The sequence below is a fragment of the Diabrotica virgifera genome, chromosome 9 (genome assembly GCF_917563875.1).
Source record: "Diabrotica virgifera virgifera chromosome 9, PGI_DIABVI_V3a".
NCBI lineage: Eukaryota > Metazoa > Arthropoda > Insecta > Coleoptera > Chrysomelidae > Diabrotica > Diabrotica virgifera.
The window spans coordinates 106546460-106572451 of record NC_065451.1 but is presented as its reverse complement, the minus strand read 5'-3'; the positions used below and the strand labels follow the sequence as shown (position 1 = coordinate 106572451).

At 31.7% G+C, this 25992-nt stretch overlaps 1 protein-coding gene across 1 annotated transcript in view; it reads right to left on the bottom strand.

Annotated features, from left to right (window-relative positions):
• LOC126892800 (uncharacterized) overlaps positions 1-25992 on the bottom strand; it is a 144754-nt gene that overhangs the window by 3937 nt on the left and 114825 nt on the right. The gene's annotated exons all lie outside the window — the stretch shown is intronic.

Here is a 25992-nt window from a genome sequence, read left to right as displayed (position 1 = left end):
TTTCCCCAATATTCAAAACTTTACTGTTTAACTTATCTGCAAAGATTAATCTTTCTTTCTTTATATATATATATATATATATATATATATATATATATATATATATATATATATATATATATATATATATCCTCTTAACATTGCGGACTCGGTATTAAGGTTTTGACCATACACAACGGACTCGAGCGATTTACGGCCTCAATATACGGAGTCCGTAATTTTTTTCATGTATTTCTTTTAACTGGTTGTCATTTTCTACCAAAGTTTTGTTGAATGAGAAACTAGAGACCTCTACCTACCAAACAAAAATGTTACAAATCTTGTTGGTGTCTTAGAATTCCTGTAAATCTTAAAACAAAATGAGTCCGTAACGTCGCTTATAGTTCAGCCATTTGCCGTTAGAGGTCGCTTTTATGTGTATATTCAATGTGTATATCCTTCATGTGTCAAACTATCATACGACATTATGGCCTCGACTTAGCTGGCAACACTGTTGCTCGAATATTGAATCATTCTATCCCGCATATTTTACAATCGTCTTGCTTACAGGTGATTTACTGGTATTGTTCATTTTTATGTGTTAGAAAATGTATTGAATTGCATTAGGTATATTTTATTTTATTAATAGTCATACGCGAGGATATTTTGTTTCACAGAAATTTTCCACAATTCTTTAAATTTTCATTAACACATGTATTAAGGTAGGTATGTATATATGTTTGTAATTCAGAATATAACTATCGCTGTTACATAAATAAAAATAAATATTGTTTTCGCCCATTCTAAAAAAATGAGAAAACGTTGAATTTATGCATGTCTGTCTGTCTGTCTATAAACACAACTTCTTCCCGTCATTAGACCAGATAGAAGGATAATAAATGAGGCTAAATGCAATGTTGAATGAAAGCTTATAACCTAAGGATGGTATTAATCAATCAATCAGCCAATCGCGTTCACTGCTGGACGTAGGCCTCCCTCAGTTCTTTACAGTATTCTCTACACTGGGCCTCTTGTAGCCAGTTTCCTGCAATGTCGTCGGTCCATCTAGTCGGTGGTCGTCCTCGGCTTTTTTTATAGTTTCTGTGCCTCCATTCCATGATTCGTTGTGTCCACCGTCCATCTTGTGTTCTAGCTAAGTGCCCTGCCCAGTTCCACTTAAGCGTCGTATCGTTTTCGATGACGTCTTGAACTCCTGATCTTTGCCTGATTTGTTGGTTTGTTATGTGGTCTCGAAGGCTCACGTTCAACATTGCACGTTCCATGGCTCGTTGTGTGACTCTGATGTTATTTGCTGATTTTTGCGTCAGTGCTAAAGTCTCTGCTTCATAAGTTTGTACTGGCAAAACACATTGGTTATAAACCTTTCGCTTAATACACCTAGGAATTGAGCTTTTTAGAATATGGCTTACTTTGCAAAATGATGCCCATGTAAGGCCTAATCGCCTCTGTGTGGATAGTATTAAATGTGGTAAATTTGCCCTTGCACTTCCGGTTTTATAGTTACAACCGGAAGTACTGTTATAAAGTCACCGAAATAGTCCACGCGATATATTATTCGACGCACCTTAGCAAGATGAGAACAAATTAATATATACTTCCGGTTTCATGCCTGTCCGTCCGTCAGTCTGTCTGTCAGCGAATATAACTCCTCCGTTATTAAAATAAATAGTGACAAATGAGGTGTCGAATGGGAATTTCTAACCCAAAAATTTTATTAGAGGTATATTAGAAATTTGATTTCCGACTTCCGGTTTTACAGTTGAAACCGGAAATATTGTTTTAAAATCGCTGAAATAGTACAAGCGAAATATTAGTTGACAGGCCTTAGCAAGACGAAAACTAATATATACTTCCGGTTTCATGCATGTTTGTCCGTCCATAAACACAACTTCTTCGTCATTATACTAGGTAGAATGACAAATGAGGTGTCAAAAGAAAGTTTATAACCAAGGAAGGTACTAAAGGGGGTAGAAATTTGACCAAGGATTTCTGGTTTTAGAAATGAAACCGAAAATACTGCTTTAACATCGTCAGAATAGTACAAGCGATATATTATTCGACGCGCCTTAGTAAGACGAGAACAAATATATATTTCCGGTTTCGTGACTGTCTGTCCGCGAATATAACTCTTCCGTTATTAATACCGATAGAATGACAAATGAGATATCGAATGAAAGCTTGTAACCCAAGGGTGGTATTAAAGATGAGAAATTTGACGCCCGACTTTCGGATTTAGAGTTGCAAGCGGAAGTACCATTTTAAAGTCACCTAAATAGTATAAGCGATATATTATTCGGCGTGCCTTAGCAAGATGAAAACAAATGTATATTTTTGATTCTTACATCATTTCCGATTAAATAATTCTAACCGGAAAGTGCCATATTATAGTTGCAGAAATAGTACATTGTGACATAGCAATCGAAGCTTATTGAAAAGTCGAGCATGAATTTTTAGTTCAGGTTTGGAAGTCATTTCAGGTTAAACAGTTATGACCGAAAGTTTATTAAAAATTACTCAAAATTAGTGAAATCGTATATCAATCGACGGACGCAAAGTTACACGAATAGTTCAAATATCGACTTCCGATTCTACTTTCGGTCACTTTGGATGAAAACCTAGGATTTACGAATTCCAATTACTTGTTTTGAATAGTAAGAAGAATAATCGCAAACACTATTGGACAGATAAATGAGTAATGAGATTAGACACATATGCAGAATAAACAACATCAAAGAATGAGTGCAAAAAAGAAGAAGAGAATGGAATAGGCTTACCAGTAAAATGTAACATGACAGAATAGTTAGAATAATACGGGATAAATAGCATTTCAAAAAGAAGCACATATCTACAACGAAAGAGACGAGATGATAATATTTCATTTGAGTAGGAGGCACAGCCGAAGAAAAACAGGCATTTTGCCTATTAGGTAAATGACGGATTTGCTTGAAAATATGGATTTAGGTTCCTTTTCCCCTTTACTTCAGTTTTGGACGTGAGCCCAGGGTTGCTTTTACTTGAAGGGTGAAAGCCACCCCTTCTCAAAAATGGATAAACTGACTAATTCTAAGCAACTTTTGTTTTATTGGATCTTTTCACGTTTAAGATAATACTTTTTGAGTTATTTGCGAGTGAAACTGTCCATGTTTCAACAAAAAAAAAACACAAATTTATAGACGGTTTTTCACAAATAACTCAAAAAGTAAGTATTTTATCCAAAAAAATATTCTTAGCAAAAATGTAGCTTATAAAAACATGAAAAAATAGAATATGAATTAAGTCTGTAAACCCCGTAGAAGCAGAGTTATGAAAAGTAGGTTCTTAGTCGTCAAATTCCAAATTGAACATGTCAACGTTAAATAACCAAAAAATTAAGGACTTTTCAGGGAAAACTCATCAAATTTTTTTAAAAGTGTTTAATAAAAGCTTTGTTTTTGATTTTTATAACAGTTTTTAGCACCAAAATTAAGCAAGTGACGCGACGCTCAAAATAAAGTTGTTCCCTTTTAGTGGAGTCACTGAAGGTGGATATGAGCTATTACCTCCGATTTCGTTGAACCTCCATCGATTTGTATGAAAATTTGTGAGTAGTTAGAGGATATCTCAAGGAACAAAGGTGACATGGTGCCAACTTGCGCTTTTACCCTGGGGTGGATGTCACCCCTTCTCGGGGGTGAAAATTATTTTATTCAAAATAACCCCATAATTCGATAGAGGAACAAATTCTAAGCAACATTTGTTGTATAAAGTTATTAAAATAAATGTAAACTTTTTGAGTTATTAAAGATCATTGATTTTAATTTTTCTTGAGAAAAATACATGTTTTTAACCGATTTTTCATCAATAGCTCAAAAACTATAAGATTTTACAAAAAAGTTATTATTACCAATATTGAAGCTAATAAAAAACGGAATAAACTCCTTACTAGAAAAACCTTTTAGTGTTAACTAAAAGTGAGTTATAGGTGATTGAATGTATATTTTTTTCGGCGAGTAAAAAATCTAAGTGTTCAAGCTGAAATAACGGAAAAATGATGCATTTTATAACATAAACTTATTAAACATTTGTCAAAGTAATTAAAAATATCTATCAAATGAGCCCCGAACATGTTGATGGCATTCAAATTTATGCTCCAAAATTTTTTCAAAATTTATCTTTTAAAAATGTTTCCAAAAAATGTTATGTTTTTTTAATACCTCCGTCCACTTTTACGATATCATGTTCACCTAAAAACCGTTTGAAAGTTAGTTTGAAGGGCTATTTCACCACGTAAAACTTAATCTTTTATACCTCTTACTTTTTTAAAAATAAAAGGTTAATTCAAGATTTAAACGTTTCTATCTCGGCTATTTTTTACCCTATAGAAATAGTAAAATATTTGACAGAAAAAACTAAAATTTGGTTCTATATAATTTTTTACGTATTGTGATTATTTTTGGAGTTATTATCAAAAGAATATGAAAATTACAATAATTTGAAAAATTATGATTTTTTTAAATTATATCTTTTTTTCAAAAATATGCATTCTAAACCGGTCAAAATTATTGAAATCATTACTTATGCTAATATAAAGAAGTTCTTGTAAGGATTATTATAAATTTTAATTTTTGTGGAAATGGAATTTTTTTTTAAAATTCCAAGGGGTTCTCTTATTTTCATAATAACTTGCTTAATTTTGACGCTATTAACTTATTCTTAAGCTCATTTGATAGGTATTGCGAAGTACTTTGACAAATATTTAGCAGGTATATTTTATACATTGCATCGTTTTCCCGTTATTTAAGCTTGAATACTTAGATTTGACTACTCGTCGAAACATGTATGATCTTTAAGTTTCACCCACCGGTTCAAAGTGCTTATTTTTGAAAAGAAAGTGGTTACTGATAAAATAAAAAAACAAACTTCGAAATGTTGAAAAAAAAATGCTTTTTTTAAAAATTATATTAAAAAGTGTTAGTCATAAGAAAGGAAAAATTTAGAAAAGTAAATAAAAGTTTTGAGTTTTCTGCATATTTTCCCAAAAAGTGCTTCATTTTTTGGTTATTTCACGTTGAAATACTCGATTTGTAATTTGAGTCTACAGACTTCATGAATGTACCGTTTTCTATTTTTTATAAGCTATATATTTGCTAATATTATTTTTTTTACAAATTATTTAGTTGTTGAGTTATTTACGAAAAACCGTCTAAAATCGTGGTTCTTTTCGTTGAAAAATTAACATTTTCACTCACAAATAACTGAAAAGTATTAACTTAGAGCAAAAATTCTATAGCACAAGAGTTGCTTAAAATTTGATAATTTATCCATTTCCGTACATTTTTTGAACGTACGTTTTTTCGCCTACAAGATTTCAACTCCCAAGTAAAAGCAACCAATGGCACAAGTTCAGAAGTAAAGTTGAGTACTTATAAGAGGAACCTATATCCAAATTTTTGTGAAATTTTATCGCCGTATTTCACGTTAATTCATCGCCGTATTTCATTTTACTGACCTATATACAGGTTGTCCCGAAAAGATTGGTCATAAATTATACCACACATTCTGGAGTCAAAAATAGTTCGATTAAACCTAACTTACCTTAGTACAAATGTGCTCATAAAAAGTTACAGCCCTTTGAAGTTACAAAATGAAAATCGATTTTTTTCAATATATCGAAAACTATTAAAGATTTTTTATTGAAAGTGGACATGTATCATTCTTATGGCAGGATCATCTTAAAACAAAATTATAGTGAGATTTGTCCACCCCATAAAAATTTTATGGGGGTTTTGATCCCTTAAACGGCCCCCCAAACTTTTGTGTACGTTCCAATTAATTCATTATTAGTTAAACACAACGTTTTTAAAACGTTTTTTGCCTCTTAGTATTTTTTCGATAAGCGAGTTTTTATCGAGATGCGGCTTCTTTTTAATGTATTTACATAAATATTTTATGGGAGTTTTGTACCTTTAAACCCCCCAAATGTTTGTGTACGTTCCAATTAAGCTATTATTGTGGTACCATTAGTTAAACACAGTGTTTTTAAAACTTTTTTGCCCTTAGTCTTTTTTTGATAAGTCACCTTTTATCGAGATGTGGCTTCTTTTTTTAAAATATACCTAAAAATGTAAATTATAAATAGGTTATTAACAAATTTTCAGATTATTAACAGGTCTCTATAATCGTACTTAGACATATAAAATATGTGGTGGATTCGATAAATATTCAAAATATCTCGATAAACACTGGATTATCAAAAAAGTCTTAAGAGCAAAAATTTTTTAAAAACAGTGTGTTTAACTAATGGTGCCACACTAATAATTGGAACGTACACAAAAGTTTGGGGGGTTTAGGGGAACAAACATAAAATTTTTATGGGGTACACAAATTTTACTATATTTTTTATTTAAGATGCTGCTGCCATAAGAATGCCACATGTCCATTTTCAATGAAAAATCTCTAAGAGTTTTCGATATATGAAAAAAAAGTTTATTTTCATTTTGTAACTTCAAAGGGCTGTTACTTTTTTTGTGTGCTTTATTTATATAGGTAAGTGAAGTTCAATCAACCTATTTTTGACCCCAGAATCTGTGGTATAATTTATGACCAATCTTTTTGGGACACCCTGTATAAAAAATAAATTTAATAAAAATTCAAGAAATTTGCTTTCTAGGTGTATATTAACTACGAATCTAATTATATTCTATATTACCTAATTATCGAATATAAAGTTAGATTCTATATATTTATGTATTATCGTTGAGAAATTAAACGAATGAACAACGTGAAATATTAAAAAAGTATTACATTGACCCAACCAAAATTATTATATTTCTTTCAATACATATTATCGTGTTCAGATTATTTTTAGAAGTCATTAAAATATTTTACCAGTAAAGTTATAAGCGTTTGTTTAAAAATACAGACTATTAAATTATTATACTTTTGTCGATTTTAAAACCATATGTTCCGATTTCATGTATCCCATTACTTAAACAATCGCGAAATAGGAAATAACTTCGTTGAAATCACAAAGGGGAAACCCCAAATTATCTAAATACGCAGTGAGCGAATTGACAACACTGTTTGAGTCTATAATGTTGTGTATATGAGGCCGCAACACCACAATACTGTTTAAAATTATACTCATGAGGCTGCAAAAGTAAGAAATCGTAATGAGTTTATAATGATAACGGAACCAAAAAGACAAGTATATATTAATTTTCATCTTATCAAAATAGAAATTTGGGCATTAAGAATGTTTTGTCACTAGATTCAATATATTCGATTATTAAAATATTATATACACCTCTAAATAGGAGAGGCTGTACGGTTGCGGTATGGATTGAGTCCTTAAGAATAGTAGGATGTAAATATATATATATATATATATATATATATATATATATATATATATATATATATACCGGGTGGTGAATTGGAAAACGGGCCATAGGAAACTCAATGTAAAATTCTAAATTGTTGAATTCCTGCTTCCCTAATTATTTTACATCAAAAGTCATGAGAAACTATTTGTAGAGGATTAAAATCTGTATTAAAAACAAAAGTTAAAATTGTTCTACGATTTAAACAGAGTTTAAAATTTTGAAAAATAGAATACATTTGCCATACCTAAGTAAGTGCGTAAAAGGCCACACGTTACTATTTCTGACAGTACGCAAACTATTGACTGAATAAAACATCTTTATTATTACTACTTTCTCCTCAACTGAGGACATCTTTTCGACTTTATTGTTTTTTAAACAATAAAATAAAAATACTGACAGTTCAAAATATTGTTAATATAATAATTTCATTGTGACCGAAGGCAACCTTATACACATTCTTGCACTCTTATACACATTCTTGCACTGTGTGTAGCCTAAATTTGGCAAATACTTTGATAAAATTTATTATATTTTACAACATTTTGGAATGTGTTTAATTCGTAGAACAATTTTAACAATTGTTTTCAATAAAGATTTCAATCCTCTACAAATAGTTTCTCATGTCTTTTGATGTAGAATAATAAGGGAAGCAGGAATTCAACAGTTTAGAATTTTACATTGATTTTCCTATGGCCCGTTTTCCAATTCACCACCCTGTATATATATATATATATATATATATATATATATATACATATATATATATATATATATATACATATATACATATATATATACATACATATATATATATATATACTATATATATATATTATATATATATATATATATATATATATATATATATATATATAGAAAGAAATTTAGGATATTGGGTTATGCAGCAAATGAAAAGTGTACTCTTTCAAGTTTCTTTAATCCAAGCTTTCGGTTATGATTATAACCATCATCAGGGTGCTACAATGATATTTTTTCTATGTAAAAGAATATGAAAACATGTATAAATAAATAGTACTTACAAACTTATTGAGGATATTTCAAATGTGATGTAATTGAGGAGAATGAGATGCAACTTGATCAATGGTCATGCCGATGCCTCGAATCCAACAAAATTTAATGTAATAAGCGGGGTGGTTTGTATTATATCACCATTGCAGGAACGACCAATGAGCAAAGGTTACGTTGTTATGAAGTATCACCCGGTGACGGGTTTGGCATGACATTTGAAACATCAACAAAACTTTTTAAAAAAGAAGAGTAAAAGAACATTAAGGGTCAATGGTAAATATAAAATAATGTTAAAATTTATAAATAATAGTAAGACACTATCATAAAACGATTATAAAATTAAATTAAGGCTAAGAATTTAAAAAAATTGACATACACAACATATAGAATTAAAATTTGTTAAAATTGCGGTTAAATTGAGTAACAACAATATTGATTAAAATTGAATTTAAAATTATTTGTACAAATTATAATGTTGATGACAGTTCAGAGTCTCTAGAATGGGAGTTAGGAGATGACTCACGATTATCTAAATAGAGTAAGTAGGAAAACATTTCATTGAGGTGGCCTATATCAGTACGATGGTTCATCGAATTTGGATTTTTGTTTATGTGGGCCATTTCCAAAAATAGCCTCTTAGCCGCATGTGACTCACGGTCCAATACCCTCACGTTGTTATAATCAATTCGGTGGTCATTATTGAAAGAATGTTCGCCCAGTGCACTTCTATCCGGGTACAATCTACAGTCTGACCTATGTGACGTTATTCTGTCTTTTAGTCTTCTTGATGTTTGTCCGATGTATATTTGATTGCAATTTAAACAAGGAAGTTGTCTGCATCAACATTGTTATTGACAATTGTTGGTTGAATGTTACTTGTATTAAATAGTAATTTCCTCAACAAAGTCTCCGGATAACCGTTTTCCAAAAAAAGGTGAAGCAATATTTTTAAATTTTTTGAGTGGAAAGAAACGTCGCTGATTTTTAAAACGCGGTTTTTCATTGCTTTTATTAAATTGAGTTTCATAGCATGTTTGCAAAATGTAATTCATAACATAATCAGCTAAGATAGAGGAAATTGTACTACCCATAGGTGTACCGAAAGTCTGCTTGTAGAAACCACCGTTAAACACAAAATAATTGTTTTCAAAAAGAAAGGTTAAAAGTTCCAAAAATGTTGACTGAGACAACTCACAATGATTCGAAATATTGGGCCAATTATAGTCAGCCCAATCAGTCAGTCATAGTTGTTGGCCAACCAACAATTGTCAATAACAATGTTGATGCAGACAACTCACAAACCATCGACATTCCCAATACTAACGTGGCTTACATGACGCTGCCATATACCAGTGAGATTGCACCGAAGTTGACTCGACTGTTTAAGCCGTTTGAAAACATCAAACTTGCGTTTAGGACTGCCCTCACAGTCAATAGGGTTTTCTCGAACGTCAAAGAAAAGACACCAGTGCTTTCTAAAACTGATACGGTCTACAGCCTTCCTTGTTTAAATTGCAATCAAATATACATCGGACAAACATCAAGAAGACTAAAAGACAGAATAACATCACATAGGTCAGACTGTAGATTGTACCCGGATAGAAGTGCACTGGGCGAACATTCTTTCAATAATGACCACCGAATTGATTATAACAACGTGAGGGTATTGGACCGTGAGTCACATGCGGCTAAGAGGCTATTTTTGGAAATGGCCCACATAAACAAAAATCCAAATTCGATGAACCATCGTACTGATATAGGCCACCTCAATGAAATGTTTTCCTACTTACTCTATTTAGATAATCGTGAGTCATCTCCTAACTCCCATTCTAGAGACTCTGAACTGTCATCAACATTATAATTTGTACAAATAATTTTAAATTCAATTTTAATCAATATTGTTGTTACTCAATTTAACCGCAATTTTAACAAATTTTAATTCTATATGTTGTGTATGTCAATTTTTTTAAATTCTTAGCCTTAATTTAATTTTATAATCGTTTTATGATAGTGTCTTACTATTATTTATAAATTTTAACATTATTTTATATTTACCATTGACCCTTAATGTTCTTTTACTCTTCTTTTTTAAAAAGTTTTGTTGATGTTTCAAATGTCATGCCAAACCCGTCACCGGGTGATACTTCATAACAACGTAACCTTTGCTCATTGGTCGTTCCTGCAATGGTGATATAATACAAACCACCCCGCTTATTACATTAAATTTTGTTGGATTCGAGGCATCGGCATGACCATTGATCAAGTTGCATCTCATTCTCCTCAATTACATCACATTTGAAATATCCTCAATAAGTTTGTAAGTACTATTTATTTATACATGTTTTCATATTCTTTTACATAGAAAAAATATCATTGTAGCACCCTGATGATGGTTATAATCATAACCGAAAGCTTGGATTAAAGAAACTTGAAAGAGTACACTTTTCATTTGCTGCATAACCCAATATCCTAAATTTCTTTCTATTTACTGTCAGCAAAGACTTCTTGTCTTCTATATATATATATATATATATATATATATATATATATATATATATATATATATATATATATTGATGTGATCTTGATTTTTGATATGAGATAATACTCTTATATGTCACTTAATTTAATCAATGTATTAATACTAATCTAATTAATTAACCAGATCACATATCAATATGTTTTCAATCTCAGGGCGAATTATAAATTAATTACTTACTTTCGTGGCTTCTAAATATTTCTTAATGGTTCCTAATCGGGATAGAAAAGAAAAGAGTAAAAAAAATACACATATGGGTTACAATTATAATCAAAATATTTTTTATTTTATTTAAAAAGGCTATCAATGCTTAATATTTGCTATTTCTTATTATTCTTAAACATAACATTTACAAATGGGAATCTTATTTCCTTTTGGTTTTCAATTGAAAGTTTTTATTAACATTTAATTATTAGGAGTTATTAGGAACAACTCTATTTAAGTTTGATGAAGCTTTTCTGATATAATTGATTATGTTATTCAATTTTTTATGTGGAATTTAATACAAAAAAAACCCATACATTCATGTCCAAACAAATGAGACTGACCTTTTCCTGGTGAACTGAAAATGTCCTCACACAAAACCCGTTTCCTGCTATCCTTGGCTGCGATCAAACCTCGTCCTGGCTTCCAGTAATGTTCTCCTTTGAAAAACTAGCTCGAATAGATCTCGTTCATGCTTCTGTCGTGATGCTGTGTTCTCCCTTTTTCGAAACTGCTATCAGCTACCGGGACACTCTTGGCTCAAGGAGGTTCTTTTACTCTCGACCTGGCCTACTTCTCGTTCCACGATAGATACTCCACACTCACGGAACTACACCGGCTTTCTCACTCTCCGTACACTACCGTCTACTACTCGACTTCACTTCTCGACAGCTCAAAACATTCTGATCTCACTTTGTCATCCATTCCCCTACTTTCTAAATATCCCTTCCAGATTCACACATCAATCTTCCACCACCAACTCTCATTCGTAATATTCCTCAAAACCAATTTTTAATCTTTCTAAATATGCTTAATGGATTTCAAAAGAAAATATTTAATTCCCATTCTAAAATACTTTCTAACTATTTACAAATTTTAATGACCTATTCTCTCTTTCAAATGAGTCTTATTGAGCTTAGGCTAATGATCGAAACCTTCCGCGAAAAACGATAATGAACTATCATCTATTTCACTGAGTTTTATTTAGCATAGGCTAATGATCGACCTTCCGAGAAGAACGATAATGGTACGCGTCATTCACTTTGTTTATCTAAGCACATTGTTCCGAGTTTCGTACGCTTATTCTAATCACTTCTTAAAATTACATATAACAATTTGTTGTATACAGGTTGTTTTAAATTTATATGCCCGTGGTTGAGAAAATTGAAAATATTTTATATTAAATTGAATTTTGTTTATAATTATCAAGATTTAATTTTCATATCAAATAGAAATATAACAAATGCCTTGTATTCGATAAAATTTATCTGCATTTTTAAATAAATTTTCTCGAGGCAAAACCAACTCCCTGTATATTTCCTTACTTTAATCTACGTCTTATACCCCTTCTTCTTGTATTACTCTAATTAGTCCCACCTGTAGAGTAATTGTTTCCTTATTTTCAGTGTCCTCATCCTGTGTTAGAGTGTCGGCTATTATGTTGTCTTTCCCTTTTTCCCATATTAATCTTCTGTCTTTTTCCTCAGATTTTTCACATACTTTTATCGTGTATTCTGCATCCTCGTTTTCATATGCCTCCTCTTCAAATGCCACTGTTTCGATCATATCTTTTTCGCTTTCATTTTTTTGCTTTATTTCTTCTTCTCCTGAGCTCGTCTCTTCTTTTGAGGAATCCCAGGTTTCCTTTGTTTCTGATACTCTCAAATTTTCTTCTTCTGGGCTCAACTCTTCTTTTGAGGAGCCACAGGTTTCATTTTCTTTTGTCTTTTTCTGACTTTTTCTCCCTTTTCTTCTTTGTCCTTGCTTCGTTGCCAAATTCATTTCCACTGTTTGTTCTTTACCTGATTCGTCCGTATTTTGTTTCTCCTGTTCCTTGTCCTGTTCTTCTTCTTTTTCTTCTGTTAGATTCATCGTATTATTTTTAAAATCTATCACTACATGTTTTTCTGCCAATTCGTCAACTCCTACTATCATGTCATGTGACATGTTTGGCATTATTACACATTGTAGTGCATACATCTTCTTACCCAGTCGTACCATTACTCGTATGCCTTCATTTATAGTTGCCAATGTCCGTTTGTTTGCGCCCACTAAATTTACCCTAGGTATTTTGTAAATTAAATTTGTTAAGTTAACTTCTTCTATTAGTTTTCTGTTGACCAATGTTATTTCAGATCCAGTGTCTATCATAATTTTAATTGGTTTCTCGTTGATAAATCCATCCACAAATTTTAAATTAACTCCATTTTTCTTTTCGTTGTTTCTTGCCAATTTAATAAACTCCTTGGGGTTACAAAAGATTCCTGTTTGATTTTTGGTTTTTAGTGAGCGCCGTCGTGAAAAGACGCCGGTTGCTCATCGTTGTTTATATTTTCGTCATAATGTCTCTCTCCGTCATATTCATCTGTCTGGGTATTATTTACTTCTCTTCTATTTTCTCTTGGTCTGTCGGATCTGTTTCGGTTTTCTCGATATCCCTGTTCATTTTGTCTACCATTATTTCTGTTTTCTTGATTTGAGCGTGTGGTGTTTCTATTCTGGTATTCTCGATTTCTGTCCTCATTCCATTGCCTATTTCTTTGTTCATAATTTCCTCTTCCGTTGTCTCTATTTTCGTTTTCCCTTCTGGGATTAAAATCTCGTCTTGTATAGTCCCTCCTATTTTGATTTCTATCTCTGTAATCTTGTGTTTCTCGGGGCCTGTAATCTTCTCGCGACCTTCTTGATTTTCTTTCTCTTAGACGTGATTCTCTTATTTGTAGGAATTGGCATAAACTATCTATGTCTTTGTAATTTTGCAATGTGATATGGTCTTCCAGCGTTTCCTCGAAATGTCTTGCAATCAGTTCGACTAATTGTTCCGATGAGTAATTATATTGTAAATGTTTTGCATTATTGTAAATTTGCAAAGCATATGTCCTTTCTGATACACCCATCCTATCATTGTATTTCCCATTTTGCAATTCCTTGTTAATTTCCAATTGTTGGACTTTTCCCCAGAAATAATTCAAAAATTTTTGTTCAAATTGTTGCCAATTGCCGAATTCTTCTTCTTTACTATCGAACCATAGGCTTGCTTCATATTTGAGATGGTTTCTGATAGTTTCTTTTGCTGTTTCGAAATTTCCGATGTGCTGTATTTTCTTTTTCAGGCTATTTATGAACGGCACTGGGTGTAATCTTCTTACGTCCCCGCCAAACCTTATCTTCACGTCATCTGTGCTATGTATAACCATTTCTCTTCTTTCTCCGACATTTTGTTGAGTATTGATTTCCGCAATCTTTCTTTCCACTTCTTCTATGTCTGCTTGAATAGCGTTTTGCAACTTGTTTTCCAAACTTTCCATTTCTTTTTTCTGGCAATTCGTTATCTCCTTTATTTTGATTTTGATTTCTTTAATCTCTAACTCCTGTTTCTCGCTCTTTTCTGCAATCTCTTCTATTTTTTTAACCATTTCCTTCTTAATACTCTCTATATTTCTGTTGTTTTCTTCTATGGCTTGTTTTGTTTCCTGTTGATTGTCATCCAATTTTTTTGATGTTTCTTCCTGATTTTTATCCATTGTCCTTTTTGCTTCATCCATTGCTAGTTTTGTTTCTCTTTGATTGTCATCCAGTTTTTGTGACTGGAGTTGCATCAGTTGTAATAGTTTATCTATTCCTGATAATTCTTGCTGTTCTGATGCCATGATTGTCGTGTCTAAAATATCTTCTTGGTCTGAATGTTCTTTTTGTTTTTTGTTGTCTTTGCTTTGGCTTCTTGTCACAGACATTTGTTTTCAAGAAGTACTGTCCCCGCCAAATATGAAATTTTACTAGTATGTTACCAAGACGACTTTTTCTCACCCAAATATTATAAATTGTCCATAAATATATCAAATGTAAATATCGTAAAAATAAATTATTAAATCAGTTATGTAAAATTTGTACCTAAAGAGATCTAAAATTTTATGTTATCAAATGTAAGTATCTCACTTTTTACCACAGGCATATAAATTTTCAAATACCGGCTTTACTCTTTCTATCCTTCAAATTTGCCACTAGAAATACTTTACAATGCCCCACGTTGGGCGACAGTTGATGTGATCTTGATTTTTGATATGAGATAATACTCTTATATGTCACTTAATTTAATCAATGTATTAATACTAATCTAATTAATTAACCAGATCACATATCAATATGTTTTCAATCTCAGGGCGAATTATAAATTAATTACTTACTTTCGTGGCTTCTAAATATTTCTTAATGGTTCCTAATCGGGATAGAAAAGAAAAGAGTAAAAAAAATACACATATGGGTTACAATTATAATCAAAATATTTTTTATTTTATTTAAAAAGGCTATCAATGCTTAATATTTGCTATTTCTTATTATTCTTAAACATAACATTTACAAATGGGAATCTTATTTCCTTTTGGTTTTCAATTGAAAGTTTTTATTAACATTTAATTATTAGGAGTTATTAGGAACAACTCTATTTAAGTTTGATGAAGCTTTTCTGATATAATTGATTATGTTATTCAATTTTTTATGTGGAATTTAATACAAAAAAAACCCATACATTCATGTCCAAACAAATGAGACTGACCTTTTCCTGGTGAACTGAAAATGTCCTCACACAAAACCCGTTTCCTGCTATCCTTGGCTGCGATCAAACCTCGTCCTGGCTTCCAGTAATGTTCTCCTTTGAAAAACTAGCTCGAATAGATCTCGTTCATGCTTCTGTCGTGATGCTGTGTTCTCCCTTTTTCGAAACTGCTATCAGCTACCGGGACACTCTTGGCTCAAGGAGGTTCTTTTACTCTCGACCTGGCCTACTTCTCGTTCCACGATAGATACTCCACACTCACGGAACTACACCGGCTTTCTCACTCTCCGTACACTACCGTCTTCTACTCGACTTCACTTCTCGACAGCTCAAAACATTCTGATCTCACTTTGTCATCCATTCCCCTACTTTCTAAATATCCCTTCCAGATTCACACATCAATCTTCCACCACCAACTCTCATTCGTAATATTCCTCAAAACCAATTTTTAATCTTTCTAAATATGCTTAATGGATTTCAAAAGAAAATATTTAATTCCCATTCTAAAATACTTTCTAACTATTTACAAATTTTAATGACCTATTCTCTCTTTCAAATGAGTCTTATTTAGCTTAGGCTAATGATCGAAACCTTCCGCGAAAAACGATAATGAACTATCATCTATTTCACTGAGTTTTATTTAGCATAGGCTAATGATCGACCTTCCGAGAAGAACGATAATGGTACGCGTCATTCACTTTGTTTATCTAAGCACATTGTTCCGAGTTTCGTACGCTTATTCTAATCACTTCTTAAAATTACATATAACAATTTGTTGTATACAGGTTGTTTTAAATTTATATGCCCGTGGTTGAGAAAATTGAAAATATTTTATATTAAATTGAATTTTGTTTATAATTATCAAGATTTAATTTTCATATCAAATAGAAATATAACAATATATATATATATATATATATATATATATATATATATATATATATATATATATATATATATATATATATATATATATATACATGCCGCTATCATTATGTCATCTTTTCATGTTGCAGTCATTTGGCATCACTAAGAAATACTATCATTTTCGAATTTTAATTCGTGTATGTTTGTTGAGCGCATTTTTTAATGCCCTGTATCGTTCTCAGTTTTCTAAAATTTTGATTTTAAAAATTTAAATTATATACAAAAATTTTTACACTTCACAGCCATTTTGACTTCCACCACATAAAAATGTGTATTTGCGGTGTATTTGCCGTCAATCGATGTTGCCACGAGTTAAAAATATCGAGCGTTTGAAGCCAGGTAGAAAAGGTATATTATGAACTATATAAAAGGTGGGTTCTTTACCTGTTCGGCTGGTAAGGGTCCAAATATTTTACGAGTTGAATTGTGTTTATTTTATTTCATCTGTTAAATTATAATTTTCTCATAACGACTTAAAATATTTGTTTGAAAAATTAATTTTGTGTCATTCCATTTCAAATCACTCAATTTTGGAGCAAAAAAAAATTTGGACCTCCGATTTGTCTGAAAATTAGTATATAGCTTCTGCGGGACGTAAAAATAAGATATTTAAGGTCAAAAAATCTTCTTCTTCTTTTTTTCTCAAAATGTTATTTTATTCGATTTTACAGTGATTTGGTGTTTATTTATACAAATTTCCATTTTCTCTCGTAAAGTATCAATGGAAAACATAATATTTTAATAGAAGGGACTCAAAAATGTCATTATATGGCATTATAACAAGTTACTTTGATTCAAAACAAGCTGTTGATCAAATTTTATAGTGTAGAAAACGTTAAAATACCGTTTTTTTACATTTTTCTCCATTCCCAAAATGCATCATAATCGATTTGGCTGAAAATTTGCCCACAGATAGACAAAACATAGGACTTTAAGTGGTCATAAGGATTTGAATTATATTACAATACCCAAAAAGTTACATGCAATATTATAGTCAAAAATATAGGCGTCTACTGTAAGTAAAATTAACTCGAAAATATCGACATCACGACAAAAATTTTTAAAAAGAAATTGTAATAATTGTAAATAGGATTTATTTGGAACAATTTCAGTTCCTTCCATTTTTGTCGAAAAGTTAAAAATGGCGGAGATATTGAGCAAAACAGGTTCTCCTTTAAAATCAAGATGGCCGCTAACGTAACGGAGGAATTCATTCGCGATTTTAAATTTAGGCTACTATTGACTCCCCTAAAGATCAGAAAAATAAATTTTTGTGCAGCTTGGCATTCAAGGTCAAATGCTATCCCGACTGGACTAATATATACTTTTGAGTATGATATTACTGCATGTAACTTTTTTGGTATTGTAATATAATTCAAATCCTTCTAACCACTTAAAGTCCTATCTTTTAGCTATCTGCGGGCAAATTTTTAGCCAAATCGATGATGATGTATTTTGGGAATGGAGGAAAATGTAAAAAACGGTATTTTAGCGTTTTTTACACTATAAAATTTGATCAAAATCTTGTTTTCATTCAAAATAACTTGTTATAATGCCATATAATGACATTTTTGAGTCATTTCTATTAAAATATTATGTTTTTCATTGATACTTTACGACAGAAAATGCAAATTTGTTTAAATAAACACCAAATCACTGTAAAATCGCATAAAATAACATTTTGAGAAAAAAAGAAGAAAAAGATTTTTTGACCTTAAATATCTTCTTTTTACGTCCCGCAGAAGCTATATACCAATTTTCAGACAAATCGGAGATCCAAATTTTGTTGCCTGAGTGATTTGACATGGAATGTACCTTTTACATTTTCATTTAATTTACTTACGGTTTTTGTTCAGAATTTTGAAGAAACGCTTGGTTTGACATAAAATTTGGGACACGCATAGCTAATATGTTAAAGAAAAAAAGTGATATTGTGCCGATATGTGCTTTTGATCTGGAGGTGAGTTTCGTCCGTTATCGGGGATGAAAACAAATACGTTCAAATAAGTCCGGAATTGGATAAACTGACTAATTCTAAGCAACTTCTATTTTATAGAGTTTTTCACTAAGTCAATACTTGTAGAGATATTTGCGAGTGAATATGTTCATTTTTCAACAAAAAAAAAACACGTTTTTAGACGGTTTTTCGCAAATAACTCAAAAAGTAGGTACCTACTTTATTGAAAAAAAAATAGCAAATAGCAAATATAGCTTATAGAAAAGTGAAAAAATGGTATATGTGTCAGGTCTGTAGACCCAGTAGAAGCAGAGTTATTGCTAAGCTTTGTTTTAAAACCAAGAGGAGTAGGTAAACTAACCCTAATAGCACACGACGTCCTCTGGACGTCCAAAATAGGTCCATTTTTGGTCCTAACGTCCATGGACTATAAATGGACGTTCTTTGGACGTCCGGCGTTGGACGTCCTTCGGTGGACTAAATATGTACGTCCTTCGGACGTCCGACGTTGGACGTCCTTCGGTGGACTAAATATGTACGTCCTTCGGACGTCCGATGTTGGACGTTCTTCGGGTGGAATAAATATGAACGTCCTTTGGACGTCCGTACTGGACGAAATACGGACGTTTGCTGATCGTCCATATTCGACATATTATACGAATTACGGGATAAAATAGCAAAATAATTCAATAAAATATTAACTTAATTATGTTAATAAAATAGTTTACATCGAAAAGATAATTATATTTAATTCAAAATTGCACAGTTTAATATTCTAAACATGTTTTTGTTTTTTTTTTTTTGTAAAGTGTGAAAATCTTATTTGTAAATTATTTGTTACAATGTTTTATTATTCTAGTTACCAAGATGACATAAGTTTGCTAATTAATTCTAGTAAGCAAAAATATAATTTTTATCAATGTATCTGTACTAAAAATGAATCTTAAGAGCATCTTTTTGAAGTTGAATATACGTGGCCGTGCCCAAAATAGGTCCAGTCTTAGTCCTAATGTCTATGGACTATAAATGGATGTCCTTTGGACGTCCGACGTTGGACGTACTTCGGGTGGAATAAATATGAATACGGTGGACTAAATATATACGTCATTCGGACTTCCGATGGTGGACGTCCGATGGTGGAATAAATACGAACGTCCTTTGGACGTCCGTACTGGACGAAATACGGACTTTTTGTGGACGTCTGAAAATCACCCCCACTACTTGGTTCCTCTGTTCACAAAACTATAACGATAGGCGATAGATTTTCGATTCACCCACCGATATCAGTTCGAAGTTGGAGAGTTGATCTCTCAGTCGTTGTCGTCGTTAGGGCTCCCGCGTAGAGTTTTATTCATTAACCACTGATTTTCATAATGTAAGAAATTATATTATATATGAATTAAAGTATAATATACTTATACATATACTATATATTACGTAAAACTATGAAGACGCTGTTTCACAACATAACACAGAGTCCGACCGCCTCATCGGGCCATTTAGAGCATCAATGCATAAGCCCATCCAATGGATTATTATGTGCCCCTTTGACATAGGCGCACAACATTTTAATTTACCACCCTGAGGATTCCTGCTCCTGGAGTTTTTCTGAAGTGCCGAAACAGTCTATGTTCCTGATTTCTCGATCAGATGAGGAGTTTTCGGAGCCATCAACCCCAGACAGCTACTGGAGCTCCACGTTGCAGCCAGTCACTTCTTGGTAAGTGAACGCCAAAGAGGAAGCATTCAGACTCTGCTGCTACCACCGTCTGGACATAGCCTATCGATCCCTGATGGCCTAGAGGACAAACTCACCGAGAATGATGGAAAAAACCACCAGCCAGGACAACTGGTATCCAAACATTGGTATTATTTACGTTTTTTATTACATTTGCATATTTTTTCATGCTCTTTGATATATATTTCTTATTCTTTCTGGTATATTTTTCATACATTTTTCAATCTTATGGGTGTTTGGTAAAAAATAGGCCATAGCTTAACCTTGGATTACTGAGCTTAAAATAGGTCGATTTAAGCTAACTTACTTTAGTACGAAAGATGATAATAACCGAAATACAGGGTGTCAAATTTAAACTTTTATTTTATTCTTGATTATTTCCTGGGCAATACATCAATTTTGGTGTTGAATTTAGATTTCTTGTCCCAAAAAAACCCCGCTTACCAAATTTCGTGATATTATCCCATGTTTGTTAGGAAATATTCAAGAATAAATAAAATAAAAGTTTAAATTTGACACCTTGTATTTCGGTTATTATCAACTTTAGTACTAACGTAAGTTAACTTAAATCGACCTATTTTACCCTCCGAAATCTAAGGTTAATCTATGGCCTATTCTTTACCAAACACTCTGTATAAGTACATATTTGTATTCTAGCCAATCTTTTTGATTTTCTATAAAGTATAGACTTCCTTGAATTTTGAATTCAATGAGTTAAAGGAAAGTTTCGCTACCGCGGTCGCCTTTTGTTCGTCTTAACTTATTACCTCTACCCATAAAGTTCTTTTGTCAAACAGATTGGGTTGGTTATTGTACCTAGTAAGCAAAAAGTATTTATCTCAGTATTTTATAATCTATTTATAATATTGAATTATCTAAAGACAGAAAGCGAAGGCGGATGAAAAAAAATTAGACAAAAGTTGAATGATTATTATAATATTATAATATAATATCCACAGAGAACGACAGTTCTCACCAGTGGCGCACAACACCCCTACAAGCGACACTATATATACACGAAATTTTCGATTTTCTAAACCTGACTGAATTGAAAATTGGGCCAAATCCCATCTTAAAGTTTAGGAAAAGACTCGTTCATCCATATGTTACCTCTCCATTTTGGTCCAAGGGTGTGGATTTTACGGCCCTTCCCATTTAAAGCCTGTTTTTCGTTCTCGTCCCCAAAACTTCCAAAAATTTCAAAAATTCAAGCCCGGCCTTTGCGGCTTCTGATAGGACAGATCATTACCTTTCCAACGCATGTTTAATTTTGAAAATCGGTTATACCATTCAAAAGTTATCGAGCTCAGAAATATGACTCAATTTTTATTTAAAAAATGGAAAATGTTTGTGGATATGTATGTATGTATGTATGTATGTATGTATGTATGTATGTATGTATGTGTGTGGAAAAGTTGCACCGATCTGAATTTTTTTTTCCTGTGTTTCAAGAAGGTGTGAGGTTCGATTCAGAATAGGTTTAATTTTTGACTTCTGACTACCCGTAAGCCAGCTAGAGGACTAGGTAGATACAAAATAGCATATTTTTTGGGCGTATATATCTTAGGTTCAAGAAAAGACAGGAAAACCGCAAATATACCAAATCAATAGGGTTGAGTTAAGCTTTCAAATGGCGCCTAAGCGATCAAGCTGAGATATACACACTGCTAACCAGAGCCAAAAAACTGAAAAATTAAACTTTGAAAATTTTGGCTTTTCGACAATTACTCAAAATTTCAACCTACGAATTGCGCCAATAACTGAGCGTTTGTAGAAGGACTCAGGACGCGTCTAACGGTGTATACCTTATATCTGGGAAAATTCGAATTTTTAAGTTATAGGCTTCATAAGTATAATCAAATCTATTTCTTATGGGAAAAACGGTTTTTCAAGCTCAATAATTCCTGTAATACGTTTAGTTATCATACTAGATCTTGGATGCGTCAGATACTACTTGTCAATACGTTTCAAATTCATGTTTAGTGATCAACATCAGGTAAACCGTTCAGAAGTTATAGAGCTCCAAAGTATAATTAGTCCAGGAACGGAAATTTTTCACTTCGCAATTTTTACAGAATGGATAGATTTGCTTGAAAATTTGACAACAAGTAGTGGATAGTCCAAGGATCAAAATCTATATGATGCCGAAAGACGCTTTTACCATGGGGTGGTTGCCACCTCATCTCGAGGGTGGAAATTTTTTATTATATTTTGACCGCAAATGCTGGTAAAAATATTAATTATAAGCAAAAAATGTTCATTATACATTTTTTTGATAAAATTAATAGTTTTCGATTTATTGGTTATCGAAGCTGTTAGTTTTATATCGAAAAAATTACCAGAGAACGGCAGTTCTCGCCAGTGGCGCAGAAATACACCCCCCTACACACGACACTATATATACACGAAATTTTCGATTTTCTAAATCTGACTGAATTGAAAATTGGGCCAACTCCCATCTTAAAGTTCAGAAAAAAAAGTCACCCATTTATATGTCAACCATCGATTTTGGTCCAAGAGTGTAGATTTTACGGCCCTTCCTATTTAGGGTCTGTTTTTCGTTCTCGTCCCCACAACTCCCAAAAACTTTAAAAATTTAAGTCTAACCTTTGCGGCTTCTAATAAAACTGATCATTACCTTTCCAACGCATGTCTAATTTTGAAAATCGGTTATACCATTCAAAAGTTATAGAGCTTAGAAATGTGACTTAATTTTTATTTAAAAAAGGGAAAATGTTTGTGGATATACAGCGTGTCTACTTGAGTTGGAAACATATGGGAAACTTTTTTATTATTAATTTTACGAAAAAAAGTTATTCTTTATAAAAAGTTCTGCATGCCCCAAAACCTAAGATTCAATTATCAGATATCAAATTTTCTCAATATTATACGAGGTATGTCAAAAAATATGAATTTCGGCTAAGGGTAAAGTACCTTTATTTCTCTCAATATCGAAAATTCTTATGATAAAAAGTTGTTTGGAATTAAAAACTAAGATGAAATATGCAATTACATGCTTCTTATTGAAAAAAAAATATTTTTCTCAAATTTATGGATACCCAACATCGTTTTTAATTATTACAAATATCATAACTCGTTTATTATTCATTTTACGAAAAAAAGTTATTCTTCATAAAAAACTTTGCATGGTCTAAAATCTAAGACACAACCATGATATATCAACTTTTATTAATTTTATACGAGGTGTGTCAAAAAATATGAAATTCGCTCAATATTATAGCACCTTTATATTTCACAGTATTTCAATTAGAAGGATGTAATTGCATATTGACACATAGTTTTTAATTCTAAACAACTTTTTTAATAACCGTTTTCAATATTGTGAAAAATAAAGGTACTTTACTCTTGAGTGAAATTCATATTTTTTGACATAACTCGTATAAAATTAATAAAATGTCATATCTGTTGGTTGAATCTTCGGTCTTAGGACATACAGAGATTTTTATAAAGAATACCTTTTTTTCGTAAAAGTAATAATAAAAGAGTTATCGTATGTGTAATGAATAAAAACGAAGTTTTAATAAAATAAAAAATCAATGGGAAAATCCCAATAGTTGGCTGTATACCATAGTTTAAAAAACCAATACAGAAGTAAAAACTTCGAGATGTATTCTGGTATAAAATCGTTTATTTAAAAACTATAAAATGTCATCGATTGCAGAACGTTTTCGTTCTAAACAGAACATCTTCAGTGCCTAGAATGAAGTATTTCCACGTTAGATTAAAGCAAAAGGTTAAAAATGTGACTGTTAAAATGAAAAAAGTGTGGGAATACTTACATCCTGCCGAGTATTTTGAAACTAGCACACCGTAAATAGTGTTAACATCATCATATATGGTTTACATAATGTAATATGTTAAAATGTTATGACTACAAGTCGATGTTAATGGATAAAGTGGAACACATGCTAAAAGGGTGCCATGGTTCCCTGCTCGAAGATACTAGGTACTTGCCAATTCAATGGGCACAGACCAACTGAGAAATTATGAAGTGGATTTACAATTTGACAAGGGTGACATGACATGACAAGATAAAGCCAATTTTTGGTTAAAGTTTCATTTGATTTTGGATTTTTTAATAAAATGCGGAGGTTTGTCTGCAAAAATAATTTAAATTATTTGAATAATAAAATCTACTGTAAAGTTTAAATTAGCAACTCTCTATTCCAGAATAACTTATAGATTCATTAAATTTAATGCAGATATATTACGTGGTTTAAGTTGTGACGTCATCGGATGTGAAATGACGAGTTGAAAGTTAAGTTTGTGGAAACAAGGAAATACACTACATAGTAAGATAATTAGACTTGCATGGAAAAACAAAGCTAAACAAGCCGAGAAAACCAGAATTTAAGAGTGTTTTTATGTGATGAAATGTTGGTTGCCTAACAAGGCAAGCAGACAACAGGTTGAAGGTAAATGGTAGAATATTGCGAGAAAACAGTATATATACAAAAGGTGGCTATATGTTGTGTTAAATTTATTATTATACTATTGTAATGAATAATTATGTCTGTTAAAAGTTGGAAAATAGTTGTTAACAAAATTAAATAACTAAAGATTACTGTTAGTGAGGTAGATATATGTGTGAAGGATATGATTGTATATAGTATTGTGAAATGAATGAGAGTATGTAATAAAATAATAAAATTAAACTATGTGACATAAAGTCTAATTCATCTTTATGTAGTTTTGAAAGGACTGAATGAATTGGAAGTAATGTATCTTGATAGTCTACCAACGTGGAATAGTGAATAAAATAATTAGAATGAGAGCTACCAATATAGGTCAAATTGTGGGTTGGTGTCAGTATGCAAAGAAGAATCTAAATTGAATGAGTATATGAAATAGAAAAGTATGAGATTGATTTCTATTGGTGATAGTGGAGTAAATAGACTGAACTAAATGATATATATTTAAGTGCACAAACTTTATGAACGTATGTGATTGTAACTGAAATCAAACAAATGCAAAATGTGAAAAAATTTTTATTTTAAATTGGGATAAATGGATATTGGAAGTTGCCTGATATGAATGGAAATGAAAAGATAGATGAAAAAAGAAGAATAGTGAATGCAATAAAACTTATGAAAGAAGTTTGACTGAATGGGTCGTAATGGATATAGGTGTGCAGTATCCTATTGTTAAGTAAAGTCTAAGAATCTAAAAAGAAAGCAGTGACAGAATGTTACTAAGTAAGGAAAGTGATATATATGACAGACCAGAGTGATTGGATGTATGGTGTTTTTTATTATTGTAAGCGGAGATGAGAGAAAATGAGTAAGTAACATAACAGGCAACAGGATAAGTGAGTGTGAAGAACATTCCAAAGAGACAATAAACCAGACCGATTTAAGGATTAATAATAATAAGAGGCATTTAAATAAATTATGAAAGAAATGGTGAGATGAGATATAGAGGACCTGAAAAAGAGACAGAGACACAAGGTCAAACCAGAAATGACTAGGAGTGGAGAAAAATATGAAGGATAGGAAAATAGAAGAATCAAAACTGTGTGAGGGATGGGATAGTGGGGGAGGCAGCAATGAAGTTGAAAAGAAATGCAAGTTGAGATATGTGTTAATGGGTGATTAGTATGGAAAGAGAAGACTGTTATAAACTAGTGGGGTAGTGGAAAAAGAGGGGGAGGGGGAAATGGAG